At 40.0% G+C, this 24,981-nt stretch overlaps 2 long non-coding RNA genes across 2 annotated transcripts; both read right to left on the bottom strand.

Moving 5' to 3' along the window:
- Positions 1-18,311: 18,311 nt before the first annotated feature.
- On the bottom strand, positions 18,312-21,324 carry LOC311071509. Its single transcript, XR_014603883.1, has 3 exons — positions 21,236-21,324; positions 19,269-21,138; positions 18,312-19,039 (listed from the first exon to the last, which is right to left on the bottom strand). It is a non-coding gene; the product is annotated as an uncharacterized lncRNA (long non-coding RNA).
- A 687-nt stretch (positions 21,325-22,011) lies between these two features.
- LOC311071510 lies at positions 22,012-24,617 on the bottom strand. The gene is made up of 3 exons (XR_014603884.1): positions 23,323-24,617; positions 22,491-22,639; positions 22,012-22,401 (listed from the first exon to the last, which is right to left on the bottom strand). It is a non-coding gene; the product is annotated as an uncharacterized lncRNA (long non-coding RNA).
- Between the last annotated feature and the right edge of the window lie 364 nt (positions 24,618-24,981).

Here is a 24,981-nt window from a genome sequence, read left to right as displayed (position 1 = left end):
CAATGCATTAATTAACATATAGGGGGTAAACTCAATCAATATCTCTTTTTTATTATTATTATTTATTAAGGCATTAAGATCAATTTGCAAAATATGTTTTAGTCCTCTTTTTAGTCACCTTTAGCTTGGGTGTGATCACTTATGCTAAGCACTGTATATAAATGAACTACATTAATAACGTTTTTACAACAACAGTTAACTACCACCAAACTTACTTCAGCTGGACTTGGACGATTTTCTTCTAGATCTGCTGTACAGCAGAAACAAACTTTGTTGCATTATTTTCCTGTTATCACTGTAAAGCTGCTTTGAAACAATCTTTATTGTAAAAAGTGCTATATAAATAAAGATGACATGGCTTTGTGATCCTCCATCAGCAGCTGCAGTTTCTCTCAGCTGTATCAGTGCAGTCACTGTGACGTCTGACTGACAGAGGTTTTTGTACGACTCTTTATCACTGTGTGAACACTGGACCACTGCTGTGATAACTCTGACAGTAATAATCTCCTGTATCTTCAGTCTGGACTCCACTGATGGTCAGAGTAAAATCACTGCCAGATCCACTGCCACTGAATCTAGATGGAGTTCCAGTATTACGGTATGTTGCATAATATATGAGGAGTTTAGGAGCTTCTCCAGGTTTCTGTGAGTACCAGGCTAAATGATGATAAAGACCACTAGACATATACACATTACTGCTGGATTTACACTTTATTCTGACTTCTTCTCCTGGTTGAACTGCTGTTATTGATGGACTCTGAGTTACAGTGATCTGTCCTCTACACTCTGAAAGAAAACACAAACAAAAATGATATATATGATGATATACAGTATATGATAAATATATTTCACATATTAAGATAATTAATAATCATTGTAAAAGCTGTATTACACAAACCTTGAATAAACAGTGCAATGGTCCAGATGAAGATGTTGATTGTGTTCATTGCTGTAGTTTAGTCTTGTGTGATGATGAAGAGTGTGTTCTGCTCTCAGTCATGAAGTGTTAAACTCACAGCACTATAAACACTCTCAGAGCACTGAAGCATGTGCTGACAATGCAAAGTGACTCTCTCTATTTAAATCATTATCCTGAAGACTGTAGATCAGTCACAAACACATTTCGGTTACACTTTACAATAAGGTTCATTAGTTAACATTAGTTAATTACATTAGTTAGCATGAACTAATAATGAACTGCACTTATACAGCATTTATTAATCTTTGGTAATGCTAATTTCACCATTAATACTTTATTAAAATCTTAACAACATTGTTGAACAAACAATGAACAGCTGTACTTTGATTAACTAACGTTAACAAAGATGAACAAATACAGTAACAAATGTATTGATCATTATTTGTTCATGTTAGTTAATACAAAAATACAATACATTGTAGAATTGAAAATTATCTTGACTGTTTTTCTACCCCCTCTTCCTACCACAATGACCATTTGGAGTTTCTAAAGGCACAGAGGGGCTGATAGTGATCAAGGCCTGTAGGCCAAGATGTGTGTACTTCGGGGGTCGATGAATTGTCACAGCTTTAGTATGGCGGGGGAAGTTGTAATTATCTGATTGGTCAGTTTGAATGTCTCACATCTGGGTTTTAGTCACATGGTCAAGGAAAGGATAAAAGAAGATTGTAACTGTTGCTCTGGCTCTTTGATGCTCTGGCTCTCTTCTCTGGGTCCCTTTCTTGGGGTTCTCTCTCTTTACCTCCTCCTTCCTCTCTTCTTTTGCCTCCTCTTTCCTCTTACTCTCTGTCTCTCTCTCTCAGGTAACATTTTTCATATATGCTGGGTACAATTAATAATATAAGTTATCATCATCATCTCATACATCTATTTTGTAACTATTTTAAGTGTAACCATAACCATATTTTGTCATTAAACCTTTTCAATTACAACTAATGTGCTAACTAGTTTTGATTTTGTATTGACTTTGAAGTGCTACATATTGCAATTGTAACCTGCGTCGCGGCGACAGTGCAACCCTCACTTACAAACAGCGAAATATGCAAATGAGCGTGAAGTGCACCGCTTCAAGATTTGGACCAGTGACCAGAAGACCAGACTCGCTCAAGAAAGAATTTGTGACAAACACTCGCTGCGTTAGAAAATTTGGTATGATGTATTTAAGGAATTTAAATAATAAAGCAGTGAAATTTAAAACATCACATTACACAGGAGGGAAAAAAAAAAAAAAAAAAAAAAAAAAATATATATATATATATATATATATATATATATATATATATATATATATATCTTTCAATCTTTCATTTGAAAGTCACGTGTCTAGTATTTGTAAAACCGCATTTTTCCATCTTAAAAATATATCTAAATTACGTCATATGCTCTCATTGACAAATGCGGAACAATTAGTCCATGCGTTCATGACCTCAAGGATAGATTATTGTAATGCTCTACTGGGTGGTTGCCCTGCACGCTTAATAAACAAACTACAGCTAGTTCAAAACGCAGCTGCTCGAGTTCTTACCAGAACCAGGAAGTATGACCATATTAGCCCAGTTCTGTCAACACTGCACTGGCTCCCTATTAAACATCGCATCAATTTTAAAATATTGCTGATTACTTACAAAGCACTAAATGGTTTAGCTCCGCAGTACTTGAGCGAGCTCTTAACGCATTATACTCCTTCACGTCTATTGCGATCTCAAAATTCCGGCCAGTTGATAATACCTAGAATATCTAAATCGACTGCTGGCGGTAGATCCTTTTCCTATTTAGCACCAAAACTCTGGAACAGCCTTCCTACCATTGTCCGGGAAGCAGACACACTCTGTCAGTTCAAAGCAAGATTAAAGACACATCTCTTTGACCTAGCATTCACATAATACATTATAGACTTCTATAATTCAATGTTAGGCTGCATAGATTAGGTCAGCTGGAACCCGGGAACACTTCCCATAAATCCTGATGTACTCGTTACATCATAAGAAGAATGGCATCTACGCTAATTTTAGTGTCTTTGTTTATCCCAAGGTCTTCCCGCAGCCTGCCGGATCCAGGCCGTATCCAGATCTGATGAAGGACCTTCGCCTGGACCGATGACAACGCAGTGCTGAAGTGCCAACTAGTCTCTCCCTATGGAGGATCCCTTTCCCACTCTACAGATAAAGCGTCGTCGGGAAAACTCAATTTGCGTATCTACCCCGAATTGATAAAATAAAATAAAATAAAATTCTTAATCAAAACTATAAGGAAACACCAGTAATTTGATTAGGCTTGGTTTGTAGGGAATTACAAACCTGCATACATATATTCAAACACACATAACTATAGAACCAATTCTTAATGCGCATATGAACACCATCAGCGTTTCTCACAGGATCGCGTTTAAAGTCTGCGTAGAGAGAATGGTGTCGTCTTGGCGGCCCCTAATTTAAGCAGATGGGAGTTTTACTTACTCAAACATGTTCTGAGGGCAGAAAGGAAAATGATTGGTTTACAGCTTCAACCAATGAAACTGAAGCAAGGGCGGGGTTTAGACGTTTGAATTCGAGGTGCGCTGCGGAGGGATTCTTGAGGAATAGTCGGAATAAAAGACGTTCGTGGGAGAACGCATTTATTGCAAGGTAAGTGAATTTACTACTATATTTAATTACAATTCAACATCCTCTAACGTTTACTAAGATAATAAGCGAACATTTAAAAATGCACAGAACTAATAATCATTGTCTAAATATCGTATTGTATGCATTTTGATTTGACTGTTTCATCAGTCAACCAAAACAAAGCTGCTTATGGGGTAACTGGTGTAAAACATGCTTTTCCAATGCTACCTCGCTGTCTGTTAAATTGATATGCGAGAACAGAACTAGTTCAAATTTTCCGGATATTTCAACGGTCAAAATGATATATCTCCCGCCTTAGCGCTTTGTTATTTTTTACATTACAGTTTAAATTGCTGTTATTTTTAGTGTATTACGCGCTGCTCTTAGGGCAGGAGTACGTCCAGTACTTGCTGTTCCACTGCCAATGAATCTAGATGGAGTTCCACATTCTGAAGGCTTCTTATGTCATAAATCAGGAGTTTAGGGGCTTCTCCAGATTTCTGCTGATACCAGTGTAAGTAATGACCATATGAACTATGATAATACACATTACTGCTGGTTTTACAGTTTATTCTGACTTCTTCTCCTGGTTGAACTGCTGGTATTGATGGACTCTGAGTTACAGTGATCTGTCCTCTACACTCTGAGAGAAAACAGGAAACAAAATGAAAATATATATTTCACATTTTAAGAGAATTAATAATTATTGTAAAAACTGTATTACACAAACCTTGAATAAACAGTGCAATGGTCCAGATGAAGATGTTGATTGTGTTCATTGCTGTAGTTTAGTCTTGTGTGATGATGAAGATTGTGTTCTGCTCTCAGTCATGAAGTGTTAAACTCACAGCACTATAAACACTCTCAGAGCACTGAAGCATGTGCTGACAATGCAAAGAAGTGGGCAGGATTTACAACAGCTTGTGCTGATAAACTCATAAACTCTACATAGAAGATTTTATTTTCAGAATAATGTTATTGAACCATTTAGTGATTAATTGCACATATTTATTAATTGTGAAATATTTGTGTTTATGTTTGTCAGGCTGATAAGACACTAGGTTTTGTCTGGAGAATCATGAATGTAGATCATTTTAAACATATGTCATACGCAGCAGTTTCTCTGAGTTCAGTTCTGTGCTACACCTTTACAAGCATGTTAACAATGAGAAATCAAGAACTAAATAAATCAGTTTTACTATATTTAGAGTCATAATAAAAAAGTCCATTATGGTCTTTGGAGTCAATGTTGACATGTTGCTCTCTGAGAAATATTTTCATGATGTCTATTTTTCCCATATTTTCCACATGAGTGAAGTTCATCAGGACTCATAATCAGGTCATTATATATTAAACAATGTGCATCTGAAATGTTCAGAATTATTGATTCATTTATTTGAAGCTGCAGGTTTTTCTGTGAATCATGATGATTGATCTGCATATGAAGAACAGAAGCATCATTATGAGAAACTCCACAACATCACCCATGATCAAAGAGGTCAAAGGTCACCTCAGAGGTCACAGCTCATCAAATATATTTCTTTAAACAGTGTTATATCAGAAAGCATTTAGTCAAATCTGAATGAGTGAGTGTTGAGAAGAGCTGAGGATCTTCTAATATCAGTGTGTTGAAGTGTTGTTTCTCTCTCTCTGCTGGAGTGTGTGTTCACTCGAGTGGAATAGAGGTTTTTGTACGAGTGTTTCATTAGATTGTATCACTGTGGTACACATTCGGTGGAGGAACTAAACTGGTGATCAAATGTAAGTCTATTTAATTACATATGTAATAACCTGATTGCTTATTAAATCAGTATATTGTTTTTTTGTTTACAAGTTAAATAACACTGGGGTGTTAAATGTTTTTTCTACATGGTAATGTACATTATTTCATGTTTTGATGGTAAAACATATATGTTAAAATATTAAGGAATTTCATAGTTTAGTTGTAAGTTAAAAACAAATCTGTATTATTCTGTTTATTCCATGGTGATGCTTTTTTTACATGTGCACGAGAGAAAGAGGAAATATTATATAGCTCAGTGACTTTAGGCCTGAATAACTTACCCCTCGTTTCTGTGGACTGCGGTGGAGTTTACTAACGACCTGTACCGCGAGAGAGTGAGTTGAGTGGTGCTGTTAGGACAGAACTGAACTAGCTGAGTGAAGCTAACGCTAAGCTAACGCTACTGCGTCGGAAGGATCAGCCTCGTCAGAAGTCGGACGGTGAGGAGAGACGGTGTTGCCGCCCGGAGATTCAGTACTCATCCGAGTTGAGGACAACGGGACAGAGAGAGGTTCTGCGTGCAACAAGCTTGCTTATCTGATCGTGAGGACAAGGTTCTTTTCATTCCTGACTGGTAGGATTATTGCTTTCAATTTTTTTCCGGATAAGAGCTCCAACGCGCGCCAACGTTTCTAAAAACTAAAGAGTGCACTCTAAAAAAATTTAACTTTATCTTAACTGGTTCAAACTATGTTTCCTCTAAAAACTGTATTGTTTTTTTCATTGTTCAATCTTTGAATACAGTAGACTAACAAGTCTGAACTGCAGTTATTGTGTGTGTGTGTGTGTTAATCATTTCATCATTTAAGTAGGCTACACTGTATAAATACTAATTCTTATTTTTACTAGTGACATTTTCGCATTGGTTTATTCATTGATTATTATTTCTGGGAAACCTCATTTGTAAGTGAGTATCATATTTTATCCTAGACACAGTTTTTATACATCGGAATGTCTCTTTTGCCATAGGAATGCTTCAGTAGGGAAAAAAGGGTTAAAGATTAAGAAATCACTCCTTTAACTTAACGAGCCGGGTGGCAAAAGGGTTACACATATTTTAAAAAAATACAAAAATTTAGATTATTAATATTTTTTGTAAAGTTGAAACAATACTTTTTTTATATAATAATGATTATTAGATACTGTGGCAAAACTTCATTTGAAGCCTTTATGTATAATGCATTATAAAAGTTTCAATTATGTAGATAATAATGCTTTATATATTTTTAATCAATTATTGTAACCAAAGTTAAAGGCTCAGATGGAAAGCATCTCGTCCAGACAGCAGAAGTGACTGAATGCACTGCACTTGAGTCTCTACTGATGATCTGATGAGTTGATCAGGTGTTTGATAGGGAGAGTCTCCAGGACCAGGGTTGGATCTAGATCAAGATGATCAGTCCTTTACATGCAGTCTGTAAGCAATGACATCATTACTGCATGGCACTGTCATGACGTGCTGGGAAAAAAGGAAGCAAATGCAGGCGATCTCAAGAAAGTACGTTTATTATCACTCAGAACAGAAGTTGACTCAGGCAGATTGTGAGGGTCAGACGGCTGTAGCAGGGTGACGCAGGGACTTAGATGGTCGTGATGAATCCGGCGGTGAAACGGCGTGAAGGTGAAGACAGGAACCAGACACGAAGAACAAACAGCACAGGACTCCAGGAAGACATCAACTCAAACGGGAAACACGGCACAAACATCGAGCAACGATCTGACAATGAGAGAAGGATTCAGTGAGTCTTTTAAAGGAACAGGAGATGAGTGACAGCTGGCGCTGAGCTGATTGCGGATGATGTGATTAACTGATAATTAATACGGTGACACCCACACACACACGCACATGGCACACAGACAACAATAACAAATGCACGAGACAAGCAGGAAGCAGCGCACTCATGAACCGTGACAGTACCCCCCCTCCTAGGGACGCCTCCTGGCGTCCCCAGACTCCCTTACCTGTCGATGGAAATCATCAATAAGGGAGTGATCTAGTATGTCTCTCGCGGGAACCCAACTCCTCGCCTCCGGACCGTAACCTTCCCAGTCCACCAAGTACTGGAATCCTCGTCCCCTCCGCCTGGTGTCCAGAATACGGTTAACCGAATACGTCGGTTCCCCATCTACAAGACGCGGCGGTGGGGGAACCGGTACAGGCGGATTAATTGCTGATCGAAACACAGGCTTAATTTTGGAGACATGGAACACGGGGTGTATCCTCCTGTACGCTGGAGGAAGGTTGAGGCGGACTGCCACCGGACTAATAATCTTGGTGACAGTGAACGGGCCAATAAATTTGGGTGCTAACTTATTCGAGACGGAACGGAGAGGAATGTTCTTAGTAGAAAGCCACACTTTTTGACCGACGATGTAAACGGGAGGCTTAGACCGGTGGCGATCGGCGTTAGCCTTAGTGCGCGCCCCCACCTGGAGTAGAGTCTCACGGGCTCTAGTCCAGGTGCGGTGGCACCTCTGGACAAAGGCGTGTGCGGAGGGAACCGCGACTTCAGATTCCAGACTGGGAAAAACAGGTGGCTGGTATCCTACACTACCTTCAAACGGAGAAAGGCCCGTGGATGACACTGGTAACGTATTGTGGGCGTACTCCACCATAGACAGTTGTTGACACCAGGAAGTCGGATTCTTGGAAACCAAACACCGTAACATTCTCTCTAAATCCTGGTTGGCTCTCTCGGTCTGGCCATTGCTCTGAGGGTGAAAACCAGAGGACAGGCTAACAGTCGCGCCCAGTAATCTACAGAACTCTTGCCAGAATTTGGACACAAACTGGGGACCCCTGTCAGAGACCACGTCAATCGGAAGGCCATGTAAACGAAAGACGTGGTCAATGACGGCAACCGCTGTCTCCTTGGCTGACGGCAATTTGGGCAAGGGAATGAAATGAGCCGCCTTCGAGAACCGGTCCACCACGGTCAAAACAACCGTGTTGCCCTGGGAGGGCGGGAGGGCGGTAATAAAATCTAGAGCGATGTGGGACCAGGGTCTCGAAGGGACTGGCAGCGGTTGGAGTAACCCATCTGGCGCGCGATTGGAAGTCTTACCAGTGGCACATACCGAGCAAGCCAAAACAAAATCGTGAATGTCGCGGGCCATCCGTGGCCACCAGAATCGCTGCTTAACCAAAAACCTCGTGCGATTGATTCCAGGGTGACAGGCTATGTTGGAACAATGACCCCACTGAATAACTTCAGACCGTAGTTCCTCCGGCACAAATAAACGGTTCGGTGGACACCCGACCGGGGGCGTTACCCCTTCTAAGGTCTTCTTGACCTTCGATTCGACCTCCCATACGAGTGTGGAGACAAATAGACTCTCCGGTAAAATGCACTCGGGAGTAACCAGGCGTTCGGAACGATCAAAAAGTCGCGATAAAGAATCGGGTTTAATATTCTTGGAACCCGGGCGGTACGAGAGAGAAAAATCAAAACGACCGAAAAAAAGTGCCCACCGAGCCTGCCTGGAGTTTAACCTTTTAGCAGTACGAATGTATTCCAGATTCTTATGATCGGTCCAAACAATAAAAGGTACCCCCGACCCTTCCAACCAGTGGCGCCACTCCTCCAACGCTAGCTTGACGGCCAACAACTCTCTGTTACCAATGTCATAATTACGTTCGGCAGGAGACAGACGGTGTGAAAAATACGCGCAAGGATGCATCCTCTCGTCCGTGGGGGAACGCTGGGACAACACTGCTCCTACCCCCACCTCTGACGCGTCGACCTCCACCACGAACTGACGTGAGGAATCAGGGGCGATGAGAATAGGGGCCGAAACAAAGCGGTCCTTGAGTTTGGCAAACGCGGAGCCAGCCGCGTCTGTCCACCTGAACGTAGTTCGGGGGGAGGTCAAGGCAGTCAGAGGTGCGGCTAGTTGGCTGAAATTACGGACGAAACGTCTGTAGAAGTTGGCGAATCCCAGAAACCTCTGCAGGGCCTTGCGGGAATCTGGAATTGGCCACTCTACCACAGCCTTAACCTTGTCAGGGTCCATGCGAATCCCCTCGGACGAGATAACGTACCCCAAAAATTGAACCGACTGTGCGTGGAATTCGCATTTCTCCGCCTTGACAAAAAGCCCATTCTCTAGCAACCGCTGAAGCACTCGTCGGACGTGCTGCACGTGTTCCTGGAGAGATGAAGAAAAAATCAATATGTCATCCAGGTAAACATATATGAACTGATCTACCATATCTCGCAGCACGTCGTTGACGAGTGCCTGGAAGACCGCTGGACTGTTGGAAAGCCCGAAGGGCATAACCAAATATTCAAAGTGTCCCCTGGGGGTATTAAAGGCGGTCTTCCATTCATCACCCTCCCTGATGCGGACCAAATGATAAGCATTGCGTAAATCCAGTTTCGTGAAGAGAGTCGCTCCCTGCAACCTCTCGAAGGCTGAAGACATCAACGGCAAAGGATAAGTATTCTTTACCGTGATGTTGTTCAGTCCCCGGTAATCAATGCAAGGTCGCAGGGATCCGTCCTTCTTCCCCACGAAAAAGAACCCCGCCCCTGCAGGAGAAGAGGAAGGGCGAATGAATTTGGTTGCCAGAGAATCAGAAATATATTTCTCCATGGCCTCCCTTTCTGGAGCAGAAAGTGAATACAACTTGCCCTTAGGCGGAGATTTACCTGGCAGTAGATCTATAGCACAGTCGTAGGGACGGTGAGGAGGAAGAGAAGCAGCTCGAGACTTACTAAACACCTCCTTCAGGTCGTGGTACTCCTCGGGCACGGTTGACAAGTCCGCTGCTTTCTCCTGTAAGACAGACATGGGAACAGACGAACAGGCAGACAAAAGACAAGACTTATGACATTCAGTGCTCCATTCATTGATAGTTCTGTGTTGCCAGTCTATTTTGGGATTGTGTTGAGTAAGCCAGGGGTGTCCAAGTACTATGGGAGCCAGGGGGGAGTCCATGATGTAGAAGGTGATGGTTTCAGTGTGGTTTCCGGAGGTGGTGAGTGTGAGAGGAGCAGTGGACAGGGTAATGACAGGGAGGTCTTGGCCGTTGAGTGCGTGGACAGAGATGCGTTGGGTGAGTGGTAGTAGAGGAATGTGATGTTTGATGGCGAAGTGATGATCCAGAAAATTACCTTCCGCCCCAGAGTCCAAGAGTGCGTGGCAGTGGTGTTGGTGATGCGACCATCTAAGTCTAACCGGGAGGAGAGTAGATGTCGCTGATGGTGTTCCTGAGGTCTTAGCAGCGGAGATCCCACCCGACAGTAGCCTCATAGTTACTGCCGGGCTGGGCCTTTTAACGGACATGAGTTCAGAAAATGTCCAGATCCTCCACAGTACAAACAAAGGCCCAGGGATCTCCGCCTCTCCTTCTCCTCCCGGGAAAGCCGAGCTCTCCCCACCTGCATGGGTTCGGTGTCGTTGATGGGGCTGACCGCGTCGGTGCCACTGGACCTCGGGAGGTTGAAGAAGTGGACTGGAGCTTCGGTTGGCGCGCGTCGACTCATCCGGCCAAGCCTGGAGTCCACCCGCAGCGCCAGCTCTATTAACCCGTGGAGGGTCGTCGGGAGGTCCAGGGCGTAGATCTCCTGATGAACGCGGTCAGCCAGCCCATGCAGGAACATGTCCCACTGCGCCGTGTCGTTCCATTGGCACTCGGCGGCCAGGGTGCGGAACTCAATGGCGTAGTCCGATACAGAGCGATTACCCTGTCTGAGTTCCGCCAGCCTCCTAGCAGCCTCCCTCCCGGCCGCCGCGCGGTCGAAGACTTCCCTCATGGCTTCCGCGAGTGCCTGGAACGACACGCAACAGGGATCTCTATTCGCCCACACCGCCGTACCCCAAAGGGCCGCCCTCCCAGTCAGGAGAGTGAGAACGAATGCCACCTTAGAAGTTTCCGTGGCAAACGTGCGTGGCTGTAGGGCGAAATGCATCTCACAACGGGTAATGAAAGCACGACAATACTCAGGTTCTCCAGCATACCTCTCCGGAACAGGCATCCGAGGTTCAGACTGGGAGAGCGGATCAGCTGGAACGGGGGGCACGAACGGCGTGGGTGGCGCAGTGGGCATGCGCAGATGTTGAATTTGCTGGGTTAGCTCGGACACCTGCGTCACCAGTGCCTGTATGGCACGTCCGTTGTTGTTAAGCCCCTCCTCTTGAGCGTCCATTCGTTGCATGCTAGCGCCGATGAAAGCCTCCATAGACATCTGGGTCTCGCCTGCTGCTCCCATCGATTGGTCAGATCGTTCTGTCATGACGTGCTGGGAAAAAAGGAAGCAAATGCAGGCGATCTCAAGAAAGTACGTTTATTATCACTCAGAACAGAAGTTGACTCAGGCAGATCGTGAGGGTCAGACGGCTGTAGCAGGGTGACGCAGGGACTTAGATGGTCGTGATGAATCCGGCGGTGAAACGGCGTGAAGGTGAAGACAGGAACCAGACACGAAGAACAAACAGCACAGGACTCCAGGAAGACATCAACTCAAACGGGAAACACGGCACAAACATCGAGCAACGATCTGACAATGAGAGAAGGATTCAGTGAGTCTTTTAAAGGAACAGGAGATGAGTGACAGCTGGCGCTGAGCTGATTGCGGATGATGTGATTAACTGATAATTAATACGGTGACACCCACACACACACGCACATGGCACACAGACAACAATAACAAATGCACGAGACAAGCAGGAAGCAGCACACTCATGAACCGTGACAGGCACAAGCTGATTGGCTTCTGATGATCCTGCAGCCAATGAGATTCCTTGCTCAACATTTGAATAGTCTGGTTCAGTGTTTGCTGTAGGATAGTTCCTCTGAAATTCAACATCTTAAGATAACTGAACTGTGTTTTATCATTCCACACTAAACAATGTTCGATAGTCAGTGGCTTTTTATTTTATGTTCTTATTATGTACTTATTATAGTAATTGAAATAAATGGGTAATAACTAGGTATAACCCTGATCCCATATAGTTACCTTATATTACCCAGTACTTTTCTTAGTAGGGGAGAACGGGGCACAACCTAACACACTTTGGTTTTGGCCCAATTATAAAAATAAAAAAAATTAAGTTAGATTCATCTTTTCTTTTTTACAGAAGCAACACACACATCTCTGCTACAAATGAACACTTAAAGCTTTTTTTTTTTTCTAGGACCTTCCATTTTCATACAGTTGCACTGAAAGTGACAGAAGTGCAGATGTCACAGCTTACCCCATATGCGGGGTTAATTGTAACAGACAGAGGGGTTAGTTGAACACTTGTGTGTAACACACATAATTCAGTACTATTTTATCTGTATAGTTTGATATTGTGTGTGCATCTGTATAGATATATATCCATACATCCATCCCTCATCCAATCATTCTATTATGGAGCAATATCATGGATAGAGATACAGGAAAGGGCAGCACAGTTTTGCAATAAATAAATGAGTAAAAATCATCAAATATTGTAATTCTAATTGAATTATATTCGTGTGTGGCAGCTGCATGCAAAATTATTATTATTATTATTATTAATAACAGTAATAATAATAAAAACGAGCTTAAAATCACATTTTAAAGGGTTTATTGCATGAAAAACAGGCTATATTCTTAATAAATAAATAAGTGATCAATGCAAAGTAAACAAATGTGGGGGAAAATCATACTTTGACATTTGAAGTACAACATTGTTTGTGAAAGTCCAACAAAGTTAAATGTGGCAAAATAAATATATAAATAAATACTCAAACCTGAAAGTTGTGTGACTCCCTGTTTTCATTTCATTATCATTGTACACTTGGTGGATTAGTTATAACACTGTGCTACATCTAACCCCAGTTGTTAAGGGTTTCTGTCATAATGTGCATCAGTGTGATTAGTAGATTTTCCTTAAAAATAGTGCTTTTAACCATTTTAAATGTAGTGTCTCATTCGTACGTGTCTCTTTCTATGTGTGAAATTGTAATGTAGTGGCTTTACAAGAACTAGAAGTTTTACAACAACAGTCACCACTCACATTTTCTACACATTTTAGTCCAGTTTAGTAAGGAATATAAGATTATATGTTTACTTAGTACATCATAATAAATGAATAAAGTCTGTGAAAGGTTTGATATTGTGTAGTTTGTGATCCTCCATCAGCAGCTGCAGTTTCTCTCAGCTGTATCAGTGCAGTCACTGTGACGTCTGACTGACAGAGGTTTTTGTACGACTCTTTATCACTGTGTGAACACAGCTTTACTGCTTATTTCATGATAACTCTGACAGTAATAATCTCCTGTATCTTCAGTCTGGACTCCACTGATGGTCAGAGTAAAATCACTGCCAGATCCACTGCCACTGAATCTAGATGGAGTTCCTGTATTACGGGTTGTTGCAAAATATATGAGGAGTTTAGGAGCTTCTCCAGGTTTCTGTGAGTACCAGGCTAAGTAATGACCATATGAACTATAATAATAAACATCACTGCTGGTTTTACAGTTTATTCTGACTTCTTCTCCTGGTTGAACTGCTGTTATTGATGGACTCTGAGTTACAGTGATCTGTCCTCTACACTCTGAAAGAAAACACAAACAAAAAATGATTATTATATATTTCACATTTTAAGATAATTAATAATGATTATAAAAACTGTATTACACAAACCTTGAATAAACAGTGCAATGGTCCAGATGAAGATGTTGATTGTGTTCATTGCTGTAGTTTAGTCTTGTGTGATGATGAAGAGTGTGTTCTGCTCTCAGTCATGAAGTGTTAAACTCACAGCACTATAAACACTCTCAGAGCACTGAAGCATGTGCTGACAATGCAAAGAAGTGGGCAGGATTTACAACAGCTTGTGCTGATAACAAACTAATATACACTAGAGTTACAGAATCATGACTTTATTTTGTATTTTTATTGTGACTCCTGAGACACTGAGGCAGTGCAGATGAACGTCCATCTCTGTGTCCATATTCAGTCATGTGACCATCATCACTGCTACACTTCCACTAGATGAACCGCCATCACTAAAGTAAGATCATGAATCATGAGTCTGTTCAGAAAGTATCAGGACTGATTGTGAATCTCTAATCAGAGTTCATGGTGTCACTCCATCTATCATGAAGCCTCATGTGTGTCTGAAATCATCAAATGGAGAAGAAACAGGCTGTTAAAGATGGAGACATATTAGAGCTTGTTCACGTTTCATGATCTTGTGTGGAGATTCATAACCAGTCCAGATACTTTTAGAACAGACCTTGAATATGAAAACATGCTTGACTGTGTAGAACATGCAAAATACCTTTTATATTTTCATTGTTGACACTTTCTATTGACTTTGGCTCTAATATTCAATAAACTCATTATTTGAAGAGATTTTCACTGAAGATTGAAGTCTGAAGCTGCAGGTTTTTCTGTGAATCATGATGATTGATCTGCATATGAAGAACAGAAGCATCATTATGAGAAACTCCACAACATCATCCATGATCAAAGAGGTCAAAGGTCACCTCAGAGGTCACAGCTCATCAAATATATTTCTTTAAACAGTGTTATATCAGAAAGCCTTTAGTCAAATCTGAATGAGTGAGTGTTGAGAAGAGCTGAGGATCTTCTAATATCAGTGTGTTGAAGTGTTGTTTCTCTCTCTCTGCTGGAGTGTGTGTTCACTCGAGTGGAATAGAGGTTTTTGTACGAGCGTTTCATTAGATTGTATCACTGTGGTGGACTTTCGGTGGAGGAACTAAACTGGTGATCGGTAAGTCTATTTAATCACCTAATAAAAAAATACAATTTAGATTTCAGAAAGTGTTTTACAGTGGAAACAAGAACAACATTTATTAATAATAATGATTATTAGATATTGTGGTGATACTTTACTTAAAGCCTTTATGTATAATGCATTATAAAGGTATCAATAGCGTATGTTATAATGTCATATATGTTTTCATAAATAACTGTAACCAAAGTTAAAATGTTTTATACTATTTGCAAATTCCTTGTTACATCTAGAATTGGTTGTTTGTCATGAGTTTTAGTGTATTATAATTTTTTGGAGGTGTAACAATGAATAGATAATATTATAATCTGTTAAAACTGTGGTTAAAATTATTGATTAGATTATACATGAAAAAAAAAATATATATATAAATGAAATAAAAATTCTAAACATATTTCCACACTGTGTCTCACTATGAGTTTAATCAGTTTTTTACAGGTTTGTCTTTCCTTCATTTATTTCTACACTGAGTTCATATTTAGTTCATCTTTTATTGTAGAAATCATACATGGAAAAAAGAGATTTGACATCAGAATGTAAATGTTGCTCCTTTCTGTAGTTCAGTCAATGATACTGAATCTCTTTTTCTCATGTTGTGCTTATAATTCAGTGTTTTGTTCATAATTCAGTGTTTTGTTCATTCTGTGTGATTCAATTGTGTTTTAACTCTGTTTGAAATTGAGTTACATTTTCAGTTCAGGCGAATATCTCAAAATGTAAGATATTTATGTTCAGAGTGAATAATTGCTGGAATTAAAGCAGTCAGATCGGCCTGATAATAGATAATATGTGTTATAACTGCTGTTACACTTATTGATTAGATCATACATGCATTTTAATGTATATAGCAGTGCATAATTAATGCATTAAACTACTTTTACATGGGAACAATATTATTATATGACAGTTTTGGTTGATGCTTTTGATTTGTAACGAAAAACTGAAGACCTTAGCAAATGGCATATGTTATCAGTTCACTGTCAGTTCTCTAATAATAGGAAGGTTTTTTTTAACAACTTGTATGTCTGCCTGAATTATTGAAGCCAGAAATATACTGTGACTACACTGTATGTTGGCATTGGATTCCCCCTAGGTCTAGGCTATAGGAAGATGGGGTGGTCTTTGGATATTTAACTAAACATATTTTCATTTCAAGGAATGTTTTTCTTGCTGATCTGGGGTGTGTTTCCCGTACAACTATATAGCTCACTGCTTAACTACCATAGTCAGTGCATCGTTGGAGAAATCATCTAGCTCGTCACGACTGTTTCCCGAAACCGTCTGTCGCAAAGTATCGTTCAACCACGTTGGTTTATGACGTCTCGCACGTGGTGGACTAATAACTTATTTTAATTAATCTGTTTGAGATCGAATTAACGCTAGATTTTGTCATATAAGTTACAGACATGACATCTGAAGACCATTTCTAATTTTTCTCAGTTATTTTGCTTTATTACCAGACTCAATATTTGGCTCGTTCTTACATAGTAGAGCACGTTCGCACATGCGCAGTCTTCAAAAACGGTGCTTTAAATCTCTTGACAAACTAAAAGACGTAAATTACATTTGTATGTATTCTAAATAAATAACACGGGGTGTACTGAATGTCAGCTTGCTTATTTTGCTAAAGATAAGGATTTATTCAGTCTACATCTCATGTAAACTAGAAACTCTGCTTCTAAGCACAGCTCGAGAGCTGTCGTTCCAACCACACAAGTTTGCGATGTTGTTTGCGAACGTTCGTTGGAACGATGGTTTCGGGAAACACCAAATCGTTGAACTATGCTGATAACAACGGAACTTGCGACCATAGTTGGCTAATGATGCTTTCGGGAAACGCACCCCTGGTTGGTGGAAAATGGACATCCCAGAAGACTGTGGCTATCCGTTTTCATGAACATGAGGCATCAGTTCCTGGTATCTTGGCAAAAGTCCAAGATGCTATTGGATCAGAAGATGGTATGATACTGACTGATGGCCAGGGGAATGAAATTCTCGATACAGAGGGAACACAAGGTAACTGCAAAAGATGAGATTGACTACAAGCTGTTTTAAAAAATCTAAGAAAAACACAATGAAAACACCAGTAAGGTCAGAGAAATGTAATACCAGTTGATAAAAAAAAGTTCTATACAGCTAAACAATATAAATATGATTTAATTTTTTTAATTCACATAAAAATATTATTAAAATGCATTAAAATGACCTGAATTTATCTGACCCTCAAAAAGTTAAAGAAAAATGATCAGGTTCTGATTGATGAAGCCTCGATAGAGGGCAAAAAGCACATTGAAAGCAGCTTGTTTTGGTGTCTGCATTTTAGTAGTGTTGTTTTCCTATTATAACATTTTCACTTGTTCAATCTTCACATAATTCATCTTTTAAAATACGAATGATTTCCCCAGGGTCAGCTTTACTGGAAACAAAATTCTAGGAAGGTTTTTGCTGTGCCTGAACAACAGTTCTTGAATATGAGATCCAAAAGGAGAAGATTAAAGTAAAATAGCAGATATTTGGAGCATGCTAGTTACTAACAGTTAACCGACTTAAATATATGAAAAACATGGTGTGCTTATTGTAACTTCTTTCCTCAGCCATCGGGTTGATGACAGCCAGCTACCAGAGGTCTTAGAAAGAATTGAAGAGGTGGTGTTGGCATCCCGAGAACTGCCAGAGGTTGGACAGGCCATCAGAGGCTTATCTGAGCTCACGTTGGCACGCAGACGTTTTATTACATTCACGGACGAAGAACGTGCAGCTATTAAAAATGCATTTGCTTGCATAATTTGCAATGGTTTGTTAACAAGATAATTTAGTCTCTATAAGATTTGTTGATAGCCAGGATAGTATTTTGTGAATTAAACTGTAATATTTTCCTCTCTTCTATCTGGATTAAGATCCCAGAAATATTATGAAAAAACTAACAAGTAATTTTCTTTATTTGAAATTTCTAGGGCCCATGAATGATCCTGTTTTTGCAGTTTGCTGTCAGAGTCTCATTGCATGCAAAGTGTGCTTTGACCAGTGGCAGCGAAATGCCAACACCTGTGTGAAATGCAGAGGAGACAACTCAAGGGAAAACACCTGCAGAGTCACAGGAACTGATGGTGCATTGTCTGCTTTTGGTGATCTTAACAAAGATTAAATACAGTGGGGAAAAAAAGCTGTATACCTGTTACAAGTGTCACACGTTAAGAAGTTTCATAATATGGCACTACTACGGCAGCTCTTTATTAGTTACACGTTAAGAGTAAATATACTCATACATATACAGTATAAAAAAAAGTTATTACTGTTCAGTTATTGACTTAAAAGTGAGAAGCACTACAGGCAGCACTTTTTCTGCTTTAATCAGAGTAATTATATACATCATATACAGTGTAAGTTATATACCACATATCACTGTTTAAGTGTCAAGTTCAACTTTTAAAGTAAAATGCAGCACTGGATAGCACTTTATTAAAGCTTTAATGTGACAGTTTTATACCTCAAATTACAGCATTGTTTTAATACAATTGATAATGCCTATGTTCAAAAGACTTGCTGTTTATTTTTGTACTTTGTAAAATTATTGTTCACAGAAATATGTAATAAATGTTAATTTTATGATGAATGTCTTGTTCCTGGTGTTATCGTCATGATTAACTTCTTGTTACATTTATGAGATGAAATATGGCTTCTTTAAAGGCTGTGAAGTCATAATTTACAGCCTGATCAAAGCCCAGTGTAATGTCTGGATAATGATCAGCAAATTCTTCCTCCGCATGGGCTCTGTCTTCCTCACAAGAAAAGGGATCTGTCCCGAATGTGGATGTTCTTGTCAGACAGGACCCCACATCTTGCTGGTACATGTCAGCAAACACAGAGGCCTGTGGAAGGAGTTCCTCGGAAATCTTTGCTGGACACCCACCTTCAGCAAGATGTTTGGTATTCCTTTTCCTACAACGGCAGTACCATAATTAATATATAAACAAGAAGAAAGGTTTAAAAAGATTGTAAGTAAAGCCAACTCTGGCATGAAATGGCTGGGATCTCGATCATAGAGAGGACACAAAATCTACATGTAGCTTGACAATGGTGCAATTATATACAAAATAATGATTTGTGTATAATTTTGTATGTTTACATTGTTACAACCAAAAAAAGAAAAATGCATGTTTAGAAATACCTGCAATCCTATGTGCATTCCATGATAGCAGTTCTAGAGTTCTCAACGGGTCAGGTCGGCCCGACAAACCCGACGGGACCCGCGGGTTCGGGCCGGGTTCGGGTCGAAAATATAATCAAATGACTCGGGTCGGGTCGGACCTCGGGCTTAATCTTTTCCGCTCAGTAAAAAAAAAACAAAAAAAACAAAAACATTTATTAATCATCGCTGCTGGTCACCATAAAGAAAGTCTGGCTGCTGCGTGCAACGTGCATCATGGAGAGGGGCGGGGGCAGACCTGACGCCGCTGAGTGCACGCCTTTAGCCTGGAGAAGAAGATGGAGTTGGTGAAGTAAACTTGCCACAGGTTAATTCACCGTCGCTACTACAGCCTATTTATATATTTAAAGTTTATTGTTTCAGTTGTTTGTATTGTTTGTATTGTTAAAAGGCGTGAACATTAAAGGTTGATTTGAATTCCCATCTGCTGGTCATGATAATACGTGTATGAGAGAAAAAAAAAAAAATCCGTCGGGCCGCAAGCCGGGTTCGGGCAGATAATTCATGTTTATGTGCCGGGTTACATCGGGTCCGGGCTTGGTTGAGGGAGAAATAGTCATGGGGTATTTGCCAGGTTTCAGTTAAACAGATTAAGTCTAATTGTGAGTCCAGGATGAATTTGTTGAGAATGGTGCTTTTATTGTTAAGGGATCTTGTGTTCAATAGTCCAAGCTTGAGAGACTCTTGTTTTGAAGGGGATGAAGCGGAAATGGGAACTGACTGGAGGTTGAAATGGTTCACGTGACGTTGGCTCTGATGACGTTGAGTGTTGCTGTTGTTGAGATGCCGGGACGCGAAAGAGAAGCAATGTGGAAGTGTTTTGCCGAAGCTGTCATTCCCGGTGGATATGTGTATTAAGTTTCTACGGGAGCCTCTGTGGATGTAACGGTGACGTTGAAGTAGTCCGAAGGTTTTTATTTCAGCGGTGAGCTCTGGAGTAGCCGATGGATAGCGGTTTAGCTAGAGTAGATGTTTAGCTGAGTACCGGAAAGCCATGAAGTTGTTAGTGGAGTTTTGCAACCAAGGAAGCAGGATGGAGAGCAGAAAAAGAATTAGGACCAGGTACTGCATCGTCCGGGAGGGAAGTCGTCTTGGGCAGGAGAAGTTAGCGTAACCGCCCGAAAGCGCGGGTGTTAGCCCGATCGATCGAGCGGCGTTGCCAACTATACAGTCCGTAATCCCAAAACGCAGTCGAACCAAACTGGGTTGGGTCCCTCGGTAGCAGAGACGTGCAGGCGAAAAGGTCCAGGTAAGTGCTGAGACAGTTTTAATTCAATGAGAAGTTTTGATTTGATTTCCCGGAGGGAGAAGCGGCAGCCAAAAACGCGCCAGCGTCCTCTCCTCTCCAGCGAGAATGGTAGTAGTACATCATAATAAAAGAATAAAGTGTGTGAAAGGTTTGATATTGTGTAGTTTGTGCTCCTCCATCAGCAGCTGCAGTTTCTCTCAGCTGTATCAGTGCAGTCACTGTGACGTCTGACTGACAGAGGTTTTTGTACGACTCTTTATCACTGTGTGAACACATCTTTACTGCTTATTTCATGTAAACTCTGACAGTAATAATCTCCTGTATCTTCAGTCTGGACTCCACTGATGGTCAGAGTGAAATCAGTGCCATAGATAGATCCACTGCCACTGAATCTAGATGGAGTTCCAGTATAAAGGCTGTTTATGTAATAAATCAGGAGTTTAGGAGCTTCTCCAGGTTTCTGCTGATACCAGGCTAAGCCATTATAGGTTATTCCTACATCCATATGACACTCTATTGTTGCTGTTTGACTCTGTTGGACAGTTTTAACTTTAGGTTGAGTCAGAGTCACTCCTCTGGATTCTGAAGAAGAGAAAATAAAAACTATTAGTGTTTAAAACTATTATCATCATATACTTTTACAAAAACACCAAAACCAGACTCAGTTTTTACATCTTACCTTGAATAAACAGTGCAATGGTCCAGATGAAGATGTTGATTGTGTTCATTGCTGTAGTTTAGTCTTGTGTGATGATGAAGAGTGTGTTCTGCTCTCAGTCATGAAGTGTTAAACTCACAGCACTATAAACACTCTCAGAGCACTGAAGCATGTGCTGACAATGCAAAGAAGTGGGCAGGATTTACAACAGCTTGTGCTGATAACAAACTCATAAACTCTACATAGAAGATTTTACTTTCAGAATAATGTTATTCAACCATTTAGTGATTAATTGAACATATTTATTAATTGTGAAATATTTTTGTTTATGTTTGTCAGGCTGATAAGACACGTTTTGTCTGGAGAATCATGAATGTAGATCATTTTAAACATATGTCATACGCAGCAGTTTCTCTGAGTACAGTTCTGTGCTACACCTTTACAAGCATGTTAACAATGAGAAATCAAGAACTAAATAAATCAGTTTTACTATATTTAGAGTCATAATAAAAAATGTCCATTATGGTCTTTGGAATCAATGTTGACATGTTGCTCTCTGGGAAATATTTTCATGATGTCTATTTATTCCCACATTTTCCACATGCATGAAGTTCATCAGGACTCATAATCAGGTCATTATATATTAAACAATGTGCATCTGAAATGTTCAGAATTATTTATTGATTTATTTGAAGCTGCAGGTTTTTCTGTGAATCATGATGATTGATCTGCATATGAAGAACAGAAGCATCATTATGAGAAACTCCACAACATCATCCATGATCAAAGAGGTCAAAGGTCACCTCAGAGGATTCAAAAAGATTTGAATTCCCGTCTGCTGGTCATGATAATACGTGTATGAGAGAAAAAAAAAAAATCCGTCGGGCCGCAGGCCGGGTTCGGGCAGATAATTCATGTTTATGTGCCGGGTTACATCGGGTCCGGGCTTTAAAAAAAGCCACGGGTCGGGTCGGGTCGGGTTGTAATTTTCAGGCCCGTTGAGAACTCTAAGCAGTTCGTTCAAGCCCAATTGAGGAAACCTGACAAGTGAGATCGGATACACAAAATCTAGTTGTGTTGTCCTCCGTGTTGATCACCTCATAGTCTTGAAGTTGCAGCAGGGCTTCTTTCAGGGGATAGTTGACTCTGTTATTTATTTCTGGCTATATTTGCTCAACTTTGAGGTTCTGTGGATACAGTATCATACTATTTATTTTATTGTGTAAAGAAATGATGGACTTCAGGTGAGGTTCTTAATGTGGCAGGGAAAACGTACCCTTGATGATTTTGTCTGGACATATGGTTGCCTGTTTATATTGTATCTGTGTCTGGACAGCAGCTCTTGGATATACAGGCACATATAAAACTCTTTTCCATGGTCAACCCGGATTTGATCCCACATGCCGTTTTTTTGTCACAGCTTCTCTGAAAGAAAATCCAGGCTTCAAAACTGGCAGTGCAGTTTAAGTGTTCAAAACCTGCTGAATTAGTTCACAATGATTCTCAGTTCTAGTTAGACCAGTTGAATTTCAAATTGTTCATAAGGGCCAAAGTATTGTGATATAGTGTGTTTAATGGGTAGGGGGCCCATAGAAATATCTTGTCAGGGAGTCAAAAACGTTTCCAGTCTGTGACATCTGAAAAGTGCAGTGATGTGTTCACTCAGGTCAGGAATTGAGAACCATTGATTTAAGACTGACACACAAAGAATAAATGTTAATGGGGCATGTATTAACCTGTCAACTTAACAATCTATCAGAAAGTTTACAGGTTAATACATGCCCCATTAACATTTATTCTTTAGTGAGTCTGAAATGCAGTGGCAGTTCTGTTATAACAGCTTGTTTTGTGAACTATTAGGGTTTACGCAATCTGAATCCAGTCCCCTACCATGCAGAATACATGGGACATAAACTACACTTGGACCAAAATGAGAAGCTGGTGATGTTTGGAGTGACGCATGTTGTGACAGAACTGCCACTGCATTTCAGACTCACTCAGGAATAATCAACAATAATACTATTTAATTAATAAGCTTTAACTTTAAATGATTAGACAACTGCATTAAATAACTAATTTAAAGGCCTTAAAGACAGGGTAAAACCAACCGTATGTCGCAGTTCATGATATGGTGATGAACCAGTCGTAGTGCTTTACCGACCCGAACTTCACCTGCACGTATGCCTTTTGATGACAGATAACCTGTCATAAATGTGCGCCCAAATGTTGAACAAAGAAGAAAATCTTGTTTTTGTGATATAACTCATTAGTATGCATTATACTAAAACAATTACGCATGGACAGTCCCCTTAATGATAGGTGTGTGTGTGTGTGTGTGTGTGTGTTTACAAAGAGTGTTACATATACATCTGAGATTACATGTCATGCCAGATCTTCTCATTAATCCTGGCAAAGATGTACAATAAATGCAAATGCGAAAGGAAGACACAATCATTATCAGTAATAACAAATAGATTTGCTTTTGCAGGCTGAATATTTTTGTGCTGCATTCATAACAAATGTCCCCTTACATAACATGAATAAACATGAATAATAAACTTACCTCATTTATAGCGCTGGCCACTGCCATCTCTAGATGACTATCATCAACGTGGCTGCGTCTTTTCACGTTGTGTTCTTTGCAAAATCTGCGAACACTCCTTGCAGAGCATTTTTGTACACCCGTTTGGGATAAGTGTGCATAAATATTTTTATTATGATCATCAATCATGTTGACGATCACATCTGCGTGCCTTGCTAAAGATGCCATTGTAATAATTTTGTCTTGTAATAATTAATAATCTTTGCTCCCCCTGCCGTTGACCTTTGCAAATGCTGATGAAAAAAGGTAGCTCCGTCGTGGAAAATGTAGCTTTTTAAGATTTTGTTTATTTCATTTTTCACAATTTAGTTTTAAGAAGTAAGATTGAGAAACGAAATATAGGAAAATGTATTAATTCCTTCTTTTTAAAATCCATCTTCTTTTTTCTTCATTTTATGACGGATATAATAAATTGAAAAACGATTACATTTTTTGTTTTCTGTTTTTTAATTGAAAACGGATTTGGAATGGACGGAAGATACCCTGATTCTTGTGACATATAAACGCACACATTAACCCGATCACTCGTTTAGCGTTCATGTAAACTCATTCATATTCATCAATCATAATGAATTCAGTCCGATTGAAACACAAGTTGTTCATGTAAGCGTATCTGCAGAGTTTCTGTCCAGCTCTTAACGCTGAATGTGCTCTTGGATGGTTAGATACATGATGGGCTAATGTAGAAAATAAATGACTTAAGGTCATTAAAAATATATTCTAATCCTATTTTTTTGTCATTAAGGGAAATCATCTTGTCTCAGTTACAAATTTAACTGGTAAATGATAAAGAATGATGACCCACATATTGTATGTTCAGAGATGACAGATTAATAAGCAAACATGGTATTTATGACTGGATGAAACTTTTGATACTTTGATAAAGTGTCTCTCCTATTGAATATCTCCCATCAATGTGGCTATCATGAAACAATAGTGAAGACCACTGACTTTATTAAACACTTACACATTAAAAACAACTGGTGTTTCTGCTTCACTCCGCATCGCTCTCATACTGTGATCTGAAACACTGACAATAAAACATCCCAGTGCCATAATCAATATCAGCTCTAACTCTTATTTCATATCAAATATATTACCACTGATAAATGTATATTTTTAAAGTCTTTAGAAACTGTGGTAAACATTGATATTGTGTAGTTTG

Source organism: Abramis brama, assembly GCF_963993115.1.
Source record: "Abramis brama genome assembly, chromosome: 20".
Classification (NCBI taxonomy): Eukaryota; Metazoa; Chordata; class Actinopteri; order Cypriniformes; family Leuciscidae; genus Abramis; species Abramis brama.
Note: the sequence above shows the minus strand (reverse complement) of the source record. Positions and strands in the feature narration are given on the sequence as shown.